The sequence below is a fragment of the Syngnathus typhle genome, unplaced genomic scaffold, assembly GCF_033458585.1.
Source record: "Syngnathus typhle isolate RoL2023-S1 ecotype Sweden unplaced genomic scaffold, RoL_Styp_1.0 HiC_scaffold_425, whole genome shotgun sequence".
Classification (NCBI taxonomy): Eukaryota; Metazoa; Chordata; class Actinopteri; order Syngnathiformes; family Syngnathidae; genus Syngnathus; species Syngnathus typhle.
Genome location: NW_026872327.1, coordinates 12843 through 22500, shown reverse-complemented (window position 1 = coordinate 22500; position 9658 = coordinate 12843).

The window sequence follows — 9658 nt, the reverse complement described above, 5'->3', positions numbered from 1 at the left end:
CGGAAGGTGAGGGGGTGAAGGACGGCGGTCGGGAGCAGACGGCCGTCCCCGGGAGGGGGTGTTCGTTCACGTGCGGACGCCGGGAGCAGGCGGCCGTCACGCAATTCTGCCAACCGTTCCCACCGGCCTGTGTTTAAGGAGGCGGCCGGTCCTCCACGAGAAGAATTCTGCCAAACGTTCCACCGGCCTGTGTTTAAGGAGGCGGCCGGTCCTCCCCGTCGTTCCGCCGGCTTGTGTTTAAGGAGGCGGCCGGTCCTCCACGAGAAGAATTCTGCCAAACGTTCCACCGGCCTGTGTTTAAGGAGGCGGCCGGTCCTCCCCGTCGTTCCGCCGGCTTGTGTTTAAGGAGGCGGCCGGTCCTCCACTATTCCTTCCTTGGATGGAAAGCATGTAGCACTTTGAAAATTTTCGAGCACTGTGACACTTTGAAAATTTTCGAGAGTTTTTGTACTTAGAAAATTTTTCGCTCTTGCACTTCCAGAGTGCTTTGCGGTAGCTCCTAGGTTCGCTGTCCGAGCATGTGAACACTTTTTGGGGGGGAACACATCGCTAGAGACACCAGCCGCCTGGTTCTCGGGGCCAAAACTTGTGTTCCCCACACTCGTTCTGACTATATTTTGCGATTTGGGGGTAAAGGTAATGAGTACAGTGACTAGGGGGACCAACTCATCGTACTCTGGCGCACCAACAGACCAAAGCTGGTACTGCACTTACCCCTGGTACCCCAACGCCTGGTACCTGACGGGCGAGAGGCTGATTTTTCGCTATTTGCGGCCGACCGAGGGAACCAGACAAAGCGGACACTTTACGGCGCAAGAGCCGTTGGCACTTAGAAATTTTTCGACAAAGTTGGCGCGAGCTCCAGAAGGAGAGGCTGATTTTTCGCTATTTGTGGCCGACCGAGGGAACCAGGCAAAGCGGACACTTTACGGCGCAAGAGCCGTTGGCACTTAGAAATTTTTTGACAAAGTTGGCGCGAGCTCCAGAAGGAGAGGCTGATTTTTCGCTATTTGTGGCCGACCGAGGGAACCAGGCAAAGCGGACACTTTACGGCGCAAGAGCCGTTGGCACTTAGAAATTTTTTGACAAAGTTGGCGCGAGCTCCAGAAGGAGAGGCTGATTTTTCGCTATTTGTGGCCGACCGAGGGAACCAGGCAAAGCGGACACTTTACGGCGCAAGAGCCGTTGGCACTTAGAAAATATTCGCCAAAGTTGGCACGAGCTCCAGAAGGAGAGGCTGATTTTTCGCTATTTGTGGCCGACCGAGGGAACCAGACAAAGCGGACACATTACGGCGCAAGAGCCGTTGGCACTTAGAAAATATTCGCCAAAGTTGGCACGAGCTCCAGAAGGAGAGGCTGATTTTTCGCTATTTGTGGCCGACCGAGGGAACCAGACAAAGCGGACACTTTACGGCGCAAGAGCCGTTGGCACTTGCGCGAGCTCCAGAAGGAGAGGCTGATTTTTCGCTATTTGTGGCCGACCGAGGGAACCAGACAAAGCGGACACTTTACGGCGCAAGAGCCGTTGGCACTTAGAAAATATTCGCCAAAGTTGGCACGAGCTCCAGAAGGAGAGGCTGATTTTTCGCCGTTTGTGGCCGACCGAGGGAACCAGACAAAGCGGACACTTTACGGCGCAAGAGCCGTTGGCACTTAGGCGAGCTCCAGAAGGAGAGGCTGATTTTTCGCTATTTGTGGCCGACCGAGGGAACCAGGCAAAGCGGACACATTACGGCGCAAGAGCCGTTGGCACTTAGAAAATATTCGCCAAAGTTGGCACGAGCTCCAGAAGGAGAGGCTGATTTTTCGCTATTTGTGGCCGACCGAGGGAACCAGGCAAAGCGGACACTTTACGGCGCAAGAGCCGTTGGCACTTAGAAATTTTTTGACAAAGTTGGCGCGAGCTCCAGAAGGAGAGGCTGATTTTTCGCCGTTTGTGGCCGACCGAGGGAACCAGGCAAAGCGGACACATTACGGCGCAAGAGCCGTTGGCACTTAGGCGAGCTCCAGAAGGAGAGGCTGGTTTTTCGCTATTTGTGGCCGACCGAGGGAACCAGGCAAAGCGGACACATTACGGCGCAAGAGCCGTTGGCACTTAGGCGAGCTCCAGAAGGAGAGGCTGATTTTTCGCCGTTTGTGGCCGACCGAGGGAACCAGGCAAAGCGGACACATTACGGCGCAAGAGCCGTTGGCACTTAGGCGAGCTCCAGAAGGAGAGGCTGGTTTTTCGCTATTTGTGGCCGACCGAGGGAACCAGGCAAAGCGGACACATTACGGCGCAAGAGCCGTTGGCACTTAGGCGAGCTCCAGAAGGAGAGGCTGATTTTTCGCCGTTTGTGGCCGACCGAGGGAACCAGGCAAAGCGGACACATTACGGCGCAAGAGCCGTTGGCACTTAGGCGAGCTCCAGAAGGAGAGGCTGATTTTTCGCCGTTCGTGGCCGACCGAGGGAACCAGGCAAAGCGGACACATTACGGCGCAAGAGCCGTTGGCACTTAGAAAATATTCGCCAAAGTTGGCACGAGCTCCAGAATGAGAGGCTGATTTTTCGCCGTTTGTGGCCGACCGAGGGAACCAGGCAAAGCGGACACATTACGGCGCAAGAGCCGTTGGCACTTAGGCGAGCTCCAGAAGGAGAGGCTGATTTTTTCGCTATTTGTGGCCGACCGAGGGAACCAGGCAAAGCGGACACATTACGGCGCAAGAGCCGTTGGCACTTAGAAAATATTCGCCAAAGTTGGCACGAGCTCCAGAATGAGAGGCTGATTTTTCGCCGTTTGTGGCCGACCGAGGGAACCAGACAAAGCGGACACATTACGGCGCAAGAGCCGTTGGCACTTAGGCGAGCTCCAGAAGGAGAGGCTGATTTTTCGCTATTTGTGGCCGACCGAGGGAACCAGGCAAAGCGGACACTTTACGGCGCAAGAGCCGTTGGCACTTAGAAAATATTCGCCAAAGTTGGCACGAGCTCCAGAAGGAGAGGCTGATTTTTCGCCGTTTGTGGCCGACCGAGGGAACCAGACAAAGCGGACACATTACGGCGCAAGAGCCGTTGGCACTTAGGCGAGCTCCAGAAGGAGAGGCTGATTTTTCGCTATTTGTGGCCGACCGAGGGAACCAGGCAAAGCGGACACTTTACGGCGCAAGAGCCGTTGGCACTTAGAAAATATTCTGAAATTCTCACCGACCTCCGTGGTGGAGAGGCCGAATTTTCGACATTCGTGGCCGACCGGGGAACCGTCGCCACTCGGACAACTTGTGCGGCAGCCCTCGGTGATTTTAGGACCGCTTTTTCACCCTCGCTGTCCGACCGGAGAACCGTCGTAGCTCGGACAGTTCGTGTGCCAGCATCCGCTGGCACTTAGAAAATTTTAAAAAAGAAAAAAATAGTCTTCTGCATATACGTTCTGACTATATTTTGCGATTAGGGGGTAAAGGTAATGAGTACAGTGACTAGGGGGACCAACTCATCGTACTCTGGCGCACCAACACGCCAAGGTTGGTACTGCACTTAGGCTGATTTTTGCGCTATTCGCGGCCGACCGGGGAACCAGCGCGGAGCGGACACATTACGGCGAATGAGCCGTTGGCACTTAGAAAATTTTTGAGCTTTTTTCGAACTTCCGTGAGGCTGATTTTGCGCTATTCGCGGCCGACCGGGGAACCAGCGCGGAGCGGACACATTACGGCGAATGAGCCGTTGGCACTTAGAAAATTTTTGAGCTTTTTTCGAACTTCCGTGAGGCTGATTTTGCGCTATTCGCGGCCGACCGGGGAACCAGCGCGGAGCGGACACATTACGGCGAATGAGCCGTTGGCACTTAGAAAATTTTTGAGCTTTTTTCGGACTTCCGTGTGGAGCTTTGGGGCCGTTCCGCCTAACTTTTTATGCCCGATTAGGCTTCCAGGGAGGCGGCTAAGCATTATTGACCAATCATGGAGCTTTTTTCGGACTTCCGTGTGGAGCTTTGGGGCCGTTCCGCCTAACTTTTTATGCCCGATTAGGCTTCCAGGGAGGCGGCTAAGCATTATTGACCAATCATGGAGCTTTTTTGGGACTTCCGTGTGGAGCTTTGGGGCCGTTCCGCCTAACTTTTTATGCCCGATTAGGCTTCCAGGGAGGCGGCTAAGCATTATTGACCAATCATGGAGCTTTTTTGGGACTTCCGTGTGGAGCTTTGGAGCCGTTCCGCCTAACTTTTTATGCCCGATTAGGCTTCCAGGGAGGCGGCTAAGCATTATTGACCAATCATGGAGCTTTTTTGGGACTTCCGTGTGGAGCTTTGGGGCCGTTCCGCCTAGCTTTTTATGCCCGATTAGGCTTCCAGGGAGGCGGCTAAGCATTATTGACCAATCATGGAGCTTTTTTGGGACTTCCGTGTGGAGCTTTGGGGCCGTTCCGCCTAGCTTTTTATGCCCGATTAGGCTTCCAGGGAGGCGGCTAAGCATTATTGACCAATCATGGAGCTTTTTTGGGACTTCCGTGTGGAGCTTTGGGGCCGTTCCGCCTAGCTTTTTATGCCCGATTAGGCTTCCAGGGAGGCGGCTAAGCATTATTGACCAATCATGGAGCTTTTTTGGGACTTCCGTGTGGAGCTTTGGGGCCGTTCCGCCTAGCTTTTTATGCCCGATTAGGCTTCCAGGGAGGCGGCTAAGCATTATTGACCAATCATGGAGCTTTTTTGGGACTTCCGTGTGGAGCTTTGGGGCCGTTCCGCCTAGCTTTTTATGCCCGATTAGGCTTCCAGGGAGGCGGCTAAGCATTATTGACCAATCATGGAGCTTTTTTGGGACTTCCGTGTGGAGCTTTGGGGCCGTTCCGCCTAGCTTTTTATGCCCGATTAGGCTTCCAGGGAGGCGGCTAAGCATTATTGACCAATCATGGAGCTTTTTTGGGACTTCCGTGTGGAGCTTTGGGGCCGTTCCGCCTAGCTTTTTATGCCCGATTAGGCTTCCAGGGAGGCGGCTAAGCATTATTGACCAATCATGGAGCTTTTTTGGGACTTCCGTGTGGAGCTTTGGGGCCGTTCCGCCTAGCTTTTTATGCCCGATTAGGCTTCCAGGGAGGCGGCTAAGCATTATTGACCAATCATGGAGCTTTTTTGGGACTTCCGTGTGGAGCTTTGGGGCCGTTCCGCCTAGCTTTTTATGCCCGATTAGGCTTCCAGGGAGGCGGCTAAGCATTATTGACCAATCATGGAGCTTTTTTGGGACTTCCGTGTGGAGCTTTGGAGCCGTTCCGCCTAACTTTTTATGCCCGATTAGGCTTCCAGGGAGGCGGCTAAGCATTATTGACCAATCATGGAGCTTTTTTGGGACTTCCGTGTGGAGCTTTGGGGCCGTTCCGCCTAGCTTTTTATGCCCGATTAGGCTTCCAGGGAGGCGGCTAAGCATTATTGACCAATCATGGAGCTTTTTTGGGACTTCCGTGTGGAGCTTTGGGGCCGTTCCGCCTAGCTTTTTATGCCCGATTAGGCTTCCAGGGAGGCGGCTAAGCATTATTGACCAATCATGGAGCTTTTTTGGGACTTCCGTGTGGAGCTTTGGGGCCGTTCCGCCTAGCTTTTTATGCCCGATTAGGCTTCCAGGGAGGCGGCTAAGCATTATTGACCAATCATGGAGCTTTTTTGGGACTTCCGTGTGGAGCTTTGGGGCCGTTCCGCCTAGCTTTTTATGCCCGATTAGGCTTCCAGGGAGGCGGCTAAGCATTATTGACCAATCATGGAGCTTTTTTGGGACTTCCGTGTGGAGCTTTGGGGCCGTTCCGCCTAGCTTTTTATGCCCGATTAGGCTTCCAGGGAGGCGGCTAAGCATTATTGACCAATCATGGAGCTTTTTTGGGACTTCCGTGTGGAGCTTTGGGGCCGTTCCGCCTAGCTTTTTATGCCCGATTAGGCTTCCAGGGAGGCGGCTAAGCATTATTGACCAATCATGGAGCTTTTTTGGGACTTCCGTGTGGAGCTTTGGGGCCGTTCCGCCTAGCTTTTTATGCCCGATTAGGCTTCCAGGGAGGCGGCTAAGCATTATTGACCAATCATGGAGCTTTTTTGGGACTTCCGTGTGGAGCTTTGGGGCCGTTCCGCCTAGCTTTTTATGCCCGATTAGGCTTCCAGGGAGGCGGCTAAGCATTATTGACCAATCATGGAGCTTTTTTGGGACTTCCGTGTGGAGCTTTGGGGCCGTTCCGCCTAGCTTTTTATGCCCGATTAGGCTTCCAGGGAGGCGGCTAAGCATTATTGACCAATCATGGAGCTTTTTTGGGACTTCCAGCCGGTGCTTTGGGGGCCTTCCCCCTCACTTTCTACGCCCGATTGGGCTTCCAGGGACGCGGCTAAGCATTTTTAACAGAAATGGAGCTTTTTGCGGAGCTCCAGCCGGTGCCACCGGCAGGCCGTGCACTGCGGACGAGATGACCGAAAGAAGCTCCAGGAGAGCGGATGGACGCTTTTTAAGCACCGAGGCGGAGATCGCGGAGCTTTAATAGACTTCCAGCGGGCCCAAAGCGGCCAGGCAGACGGCGCAGCGCGACCTGGTACCTCGCACGGGACGCATCGCCCCCCCCGCGCACAGTTCCAGGGGGCCGGGATGACGTTTCAAAGCTGCCGCTGCAGCTGCGGCGGGGAGTGGCCTCCCTCCGGTGGACACGACGAGTAAATGACACCGGCCGCTGACGCAAACCCACGCCGGACAGGAGAGCTCAAAAGCCGGGTAACATTTCAAGGAAGACCCCCCCTGCGCAGACCTCCACTAGGCCGGGATGACTGTTCAGCTGTGGCGGGGAGTGGCCTCCCTCCGGTCGGCACGACGAGTAAATGACACCGGCCGCTGACGCAAACCCACGCCGGACAGGAGAGCTCAAAAGCCGGGTAACATTTCAAGGAAGACCCCCCCTGCGCAGACCTCCACTAGGCCGGGATGACTGTTCAGCTGTGGCGGGGAGTGGCCTCCCTCCGGTCGGCACGACGAGTAAATGACACCGGCCGCTGACGCAAACCCACGCCGGACAGGAGAGCTCAAAAGCCGGGTAACATTTCAAGGAAGACCCCCCCTGCGCAGACCTCCACTAGGCCGGGATGACTGTTCAGCTGTGGCGGGGAGTGGCCTCCCTCCGGTCGGCACGACGAGTAAATGACACCGGCCGCTGACGCAAACCCACGCCGGACAGGAGAGCTCAAAAGCCGGGTAACATTTCAAGGAAGACCCCCCCTGCGCAGACCTCCACTAGGCCGGGATGACTGTTCAGCTGTGGCGGGGAGTGGCCTCCCTCCGGTCGGCACGACGAGTAAATGACACCGGCCGCTGACGCAAACCCACGCCGGACAGGAGAGCTCAAAAGCCGGGTAACATTTCAAGGAAGACCCCCCCTGCGCAGACCTCCACTAGGCCGGGATGACTGTTCAGCTGTGGCGGGGAGTGGCCTCCCTCCGGTCGGCACGACGAGTAAATGACACCGGCCGCTGACGCAAACCCACGCCGGACAGGAGAGCTCAAAAGCCGGGTAACATTTCAAGGAAGACCCCCCCTGCGCAGACCTCCACTAGGCCGGGATGACTGTTCAGCTGTGGCGGGGAGTGGCCTCCCTCCGGTCGGCACGACGAGTAAATGACACCGGCCGCTGACGCAAACCCACGCCGGACAGGAGAGCTCAAAAGCCGGGTAACATTTCAAGGAAGACCCCCCCTGCGCAGACCTCCACTAGGCCGGGATGACTGTTCAGCTGTGGCGGGGAGTGGCCTCCCTCCGGTCGGCACGACGAGTAAATGACACCGGCCGCTGACGCAAACCCACGCCGGACAGGAGAGCTCAAAAGCCGGGTAACATTTCAAGGAAGACCCCCCCTGCGCAGACCTCCACTAGGCCGGGATGACTGTTCAGCTGCGGCGGGGAGTGGCCTCCCTCCGGTCGGCACGACGAGTAAAGCTATTTAGGAAAATCTGAGATAAATATCACTTGCATAATAATTTGGAACACGGTCCCGTGTTCCAAATTATTATGCAAAATGTATTTAGACACCAGCAATCGCACTTAGATTTGTTTCTTTTTTCTTTCTTTTAGCTTCCATAATGTTACCGGGCGCTGACGCAAACCCACGCCCGGCAGGAGAGCTCAAAAGCCGGGTAACATTTCAAGGAAGCTATTTAGGAAAATCTGAGATAAATATCCTTTGCATAATAATTTGGAACACGGTCCCGTGTTCCAAATTATTATGCAAAATGTATTTAAGTGTCATAAAGATTACATTTTTTGTTTTTCAAGTACTGAAATCACCCTCAGTCATGGTACAGTCCATGGTAGTCTGCCAGGTGAGCGCAATTGTAGTAATTAACAAGTCTATTTAAGTTCCGCGTTTTTAAGCGTTCGGCCATTTCGTTCAACCATGGGGAGGAAAAAGGATCTCTCTGCTGTCGAGAAGCGTGAAATCGTTCGATGCCTTGGACAAGGTATGCAGACATTCGATATTGCACGAAAGCTTAAGCGCGACCATCGAACTTTGAAGAAATTCGTCGCTGATTCGGAGCAAACGCGCGTTCGTGCAGACAAAGGCACGACAAGGAAGGTTTCTGCAAGACAAACAAATCGAATCAAGAGGGCGGCTGCAAGCATGCCACTAAAGACGAGCAAACAAATATTCGACGCTGCTGGTGCCAGTGAAGTCCCACGAACGACGAGGTGCAGGATCCTCCAGAGGCTTGCAGTTGTGCGGAAACCCTCCATTCGGCCACCCCTGAACAACGCGAACAAGCAGAAACGGCTGCAGTGGGCCCAGACTTACATGAAGACAAATTTTCAGACAGTCCTGTTCACCGACGAGTGCCGTGCCACCTTGGATGGGCCAGGTAGGGTTTTTTAAGTTTTTCCTTGCACTTTTGAGAGCTCAGGGGATGCTTTGAGAATAATTGTCAATTTCTGTCAATGTGAAGCCCTTTGAGACTGCTTGTGATTTAGGGCTATACAAATAAACTTGATTTGACTTGACTTTACAGATGGATGGAGTCGTGGATGGTTGGTGGACGGCCACGATAGCCCAACAAGGCTGCGGCGTCAGCAGGGAGGTGGCGGAGTGATGTTTTGGGCCGGAATCATGGGGAGAGAGCTGCTTGGCCCCTTTAGGGTCCCTGAAGGCGTCAAAATTACGTCTGTTAACTACGTGGAATTTCTGACTCAACACTTCTGTCCATGGTACAACAGGAAGAACCGTGCTTTCCGTCAAAAGATCATCTTCATGCATGACAATGCACCGTCTCATGCTGCAAGAAATACGTCAACGTCTTTGGCATCTATGGGAATAAAGGGAGAGAAACTGATGGTGTGGCCCCCATGCTCCCCTGACCTCAATCCTATTGAAAACTTGTGGAGCATCGTCAAGCAGAAAATCTACGAAGGTGGGAGGCAGTTCAATTCCAAAGAGCAGCTCTGGCAGGCTATTCTTAGATCCTGCCAAGAAATTCAACCAGAAACTGTACAAAAACTCACAAGTTCAGTGGATGGAAGAATCGTGAAGCTGCTGTTGAACAAAGGGTCCTATGTTAAAATGTAACTTTGTTTTTTATTGAAATAAAGGGTCCTATGTTAAAATGTAACTTGTTTGTCTTTTCTTTGAAATAGCTTTTGATTTCAGTAAATATGACCTCCTAATGCTGTAAATTCTTAAGATG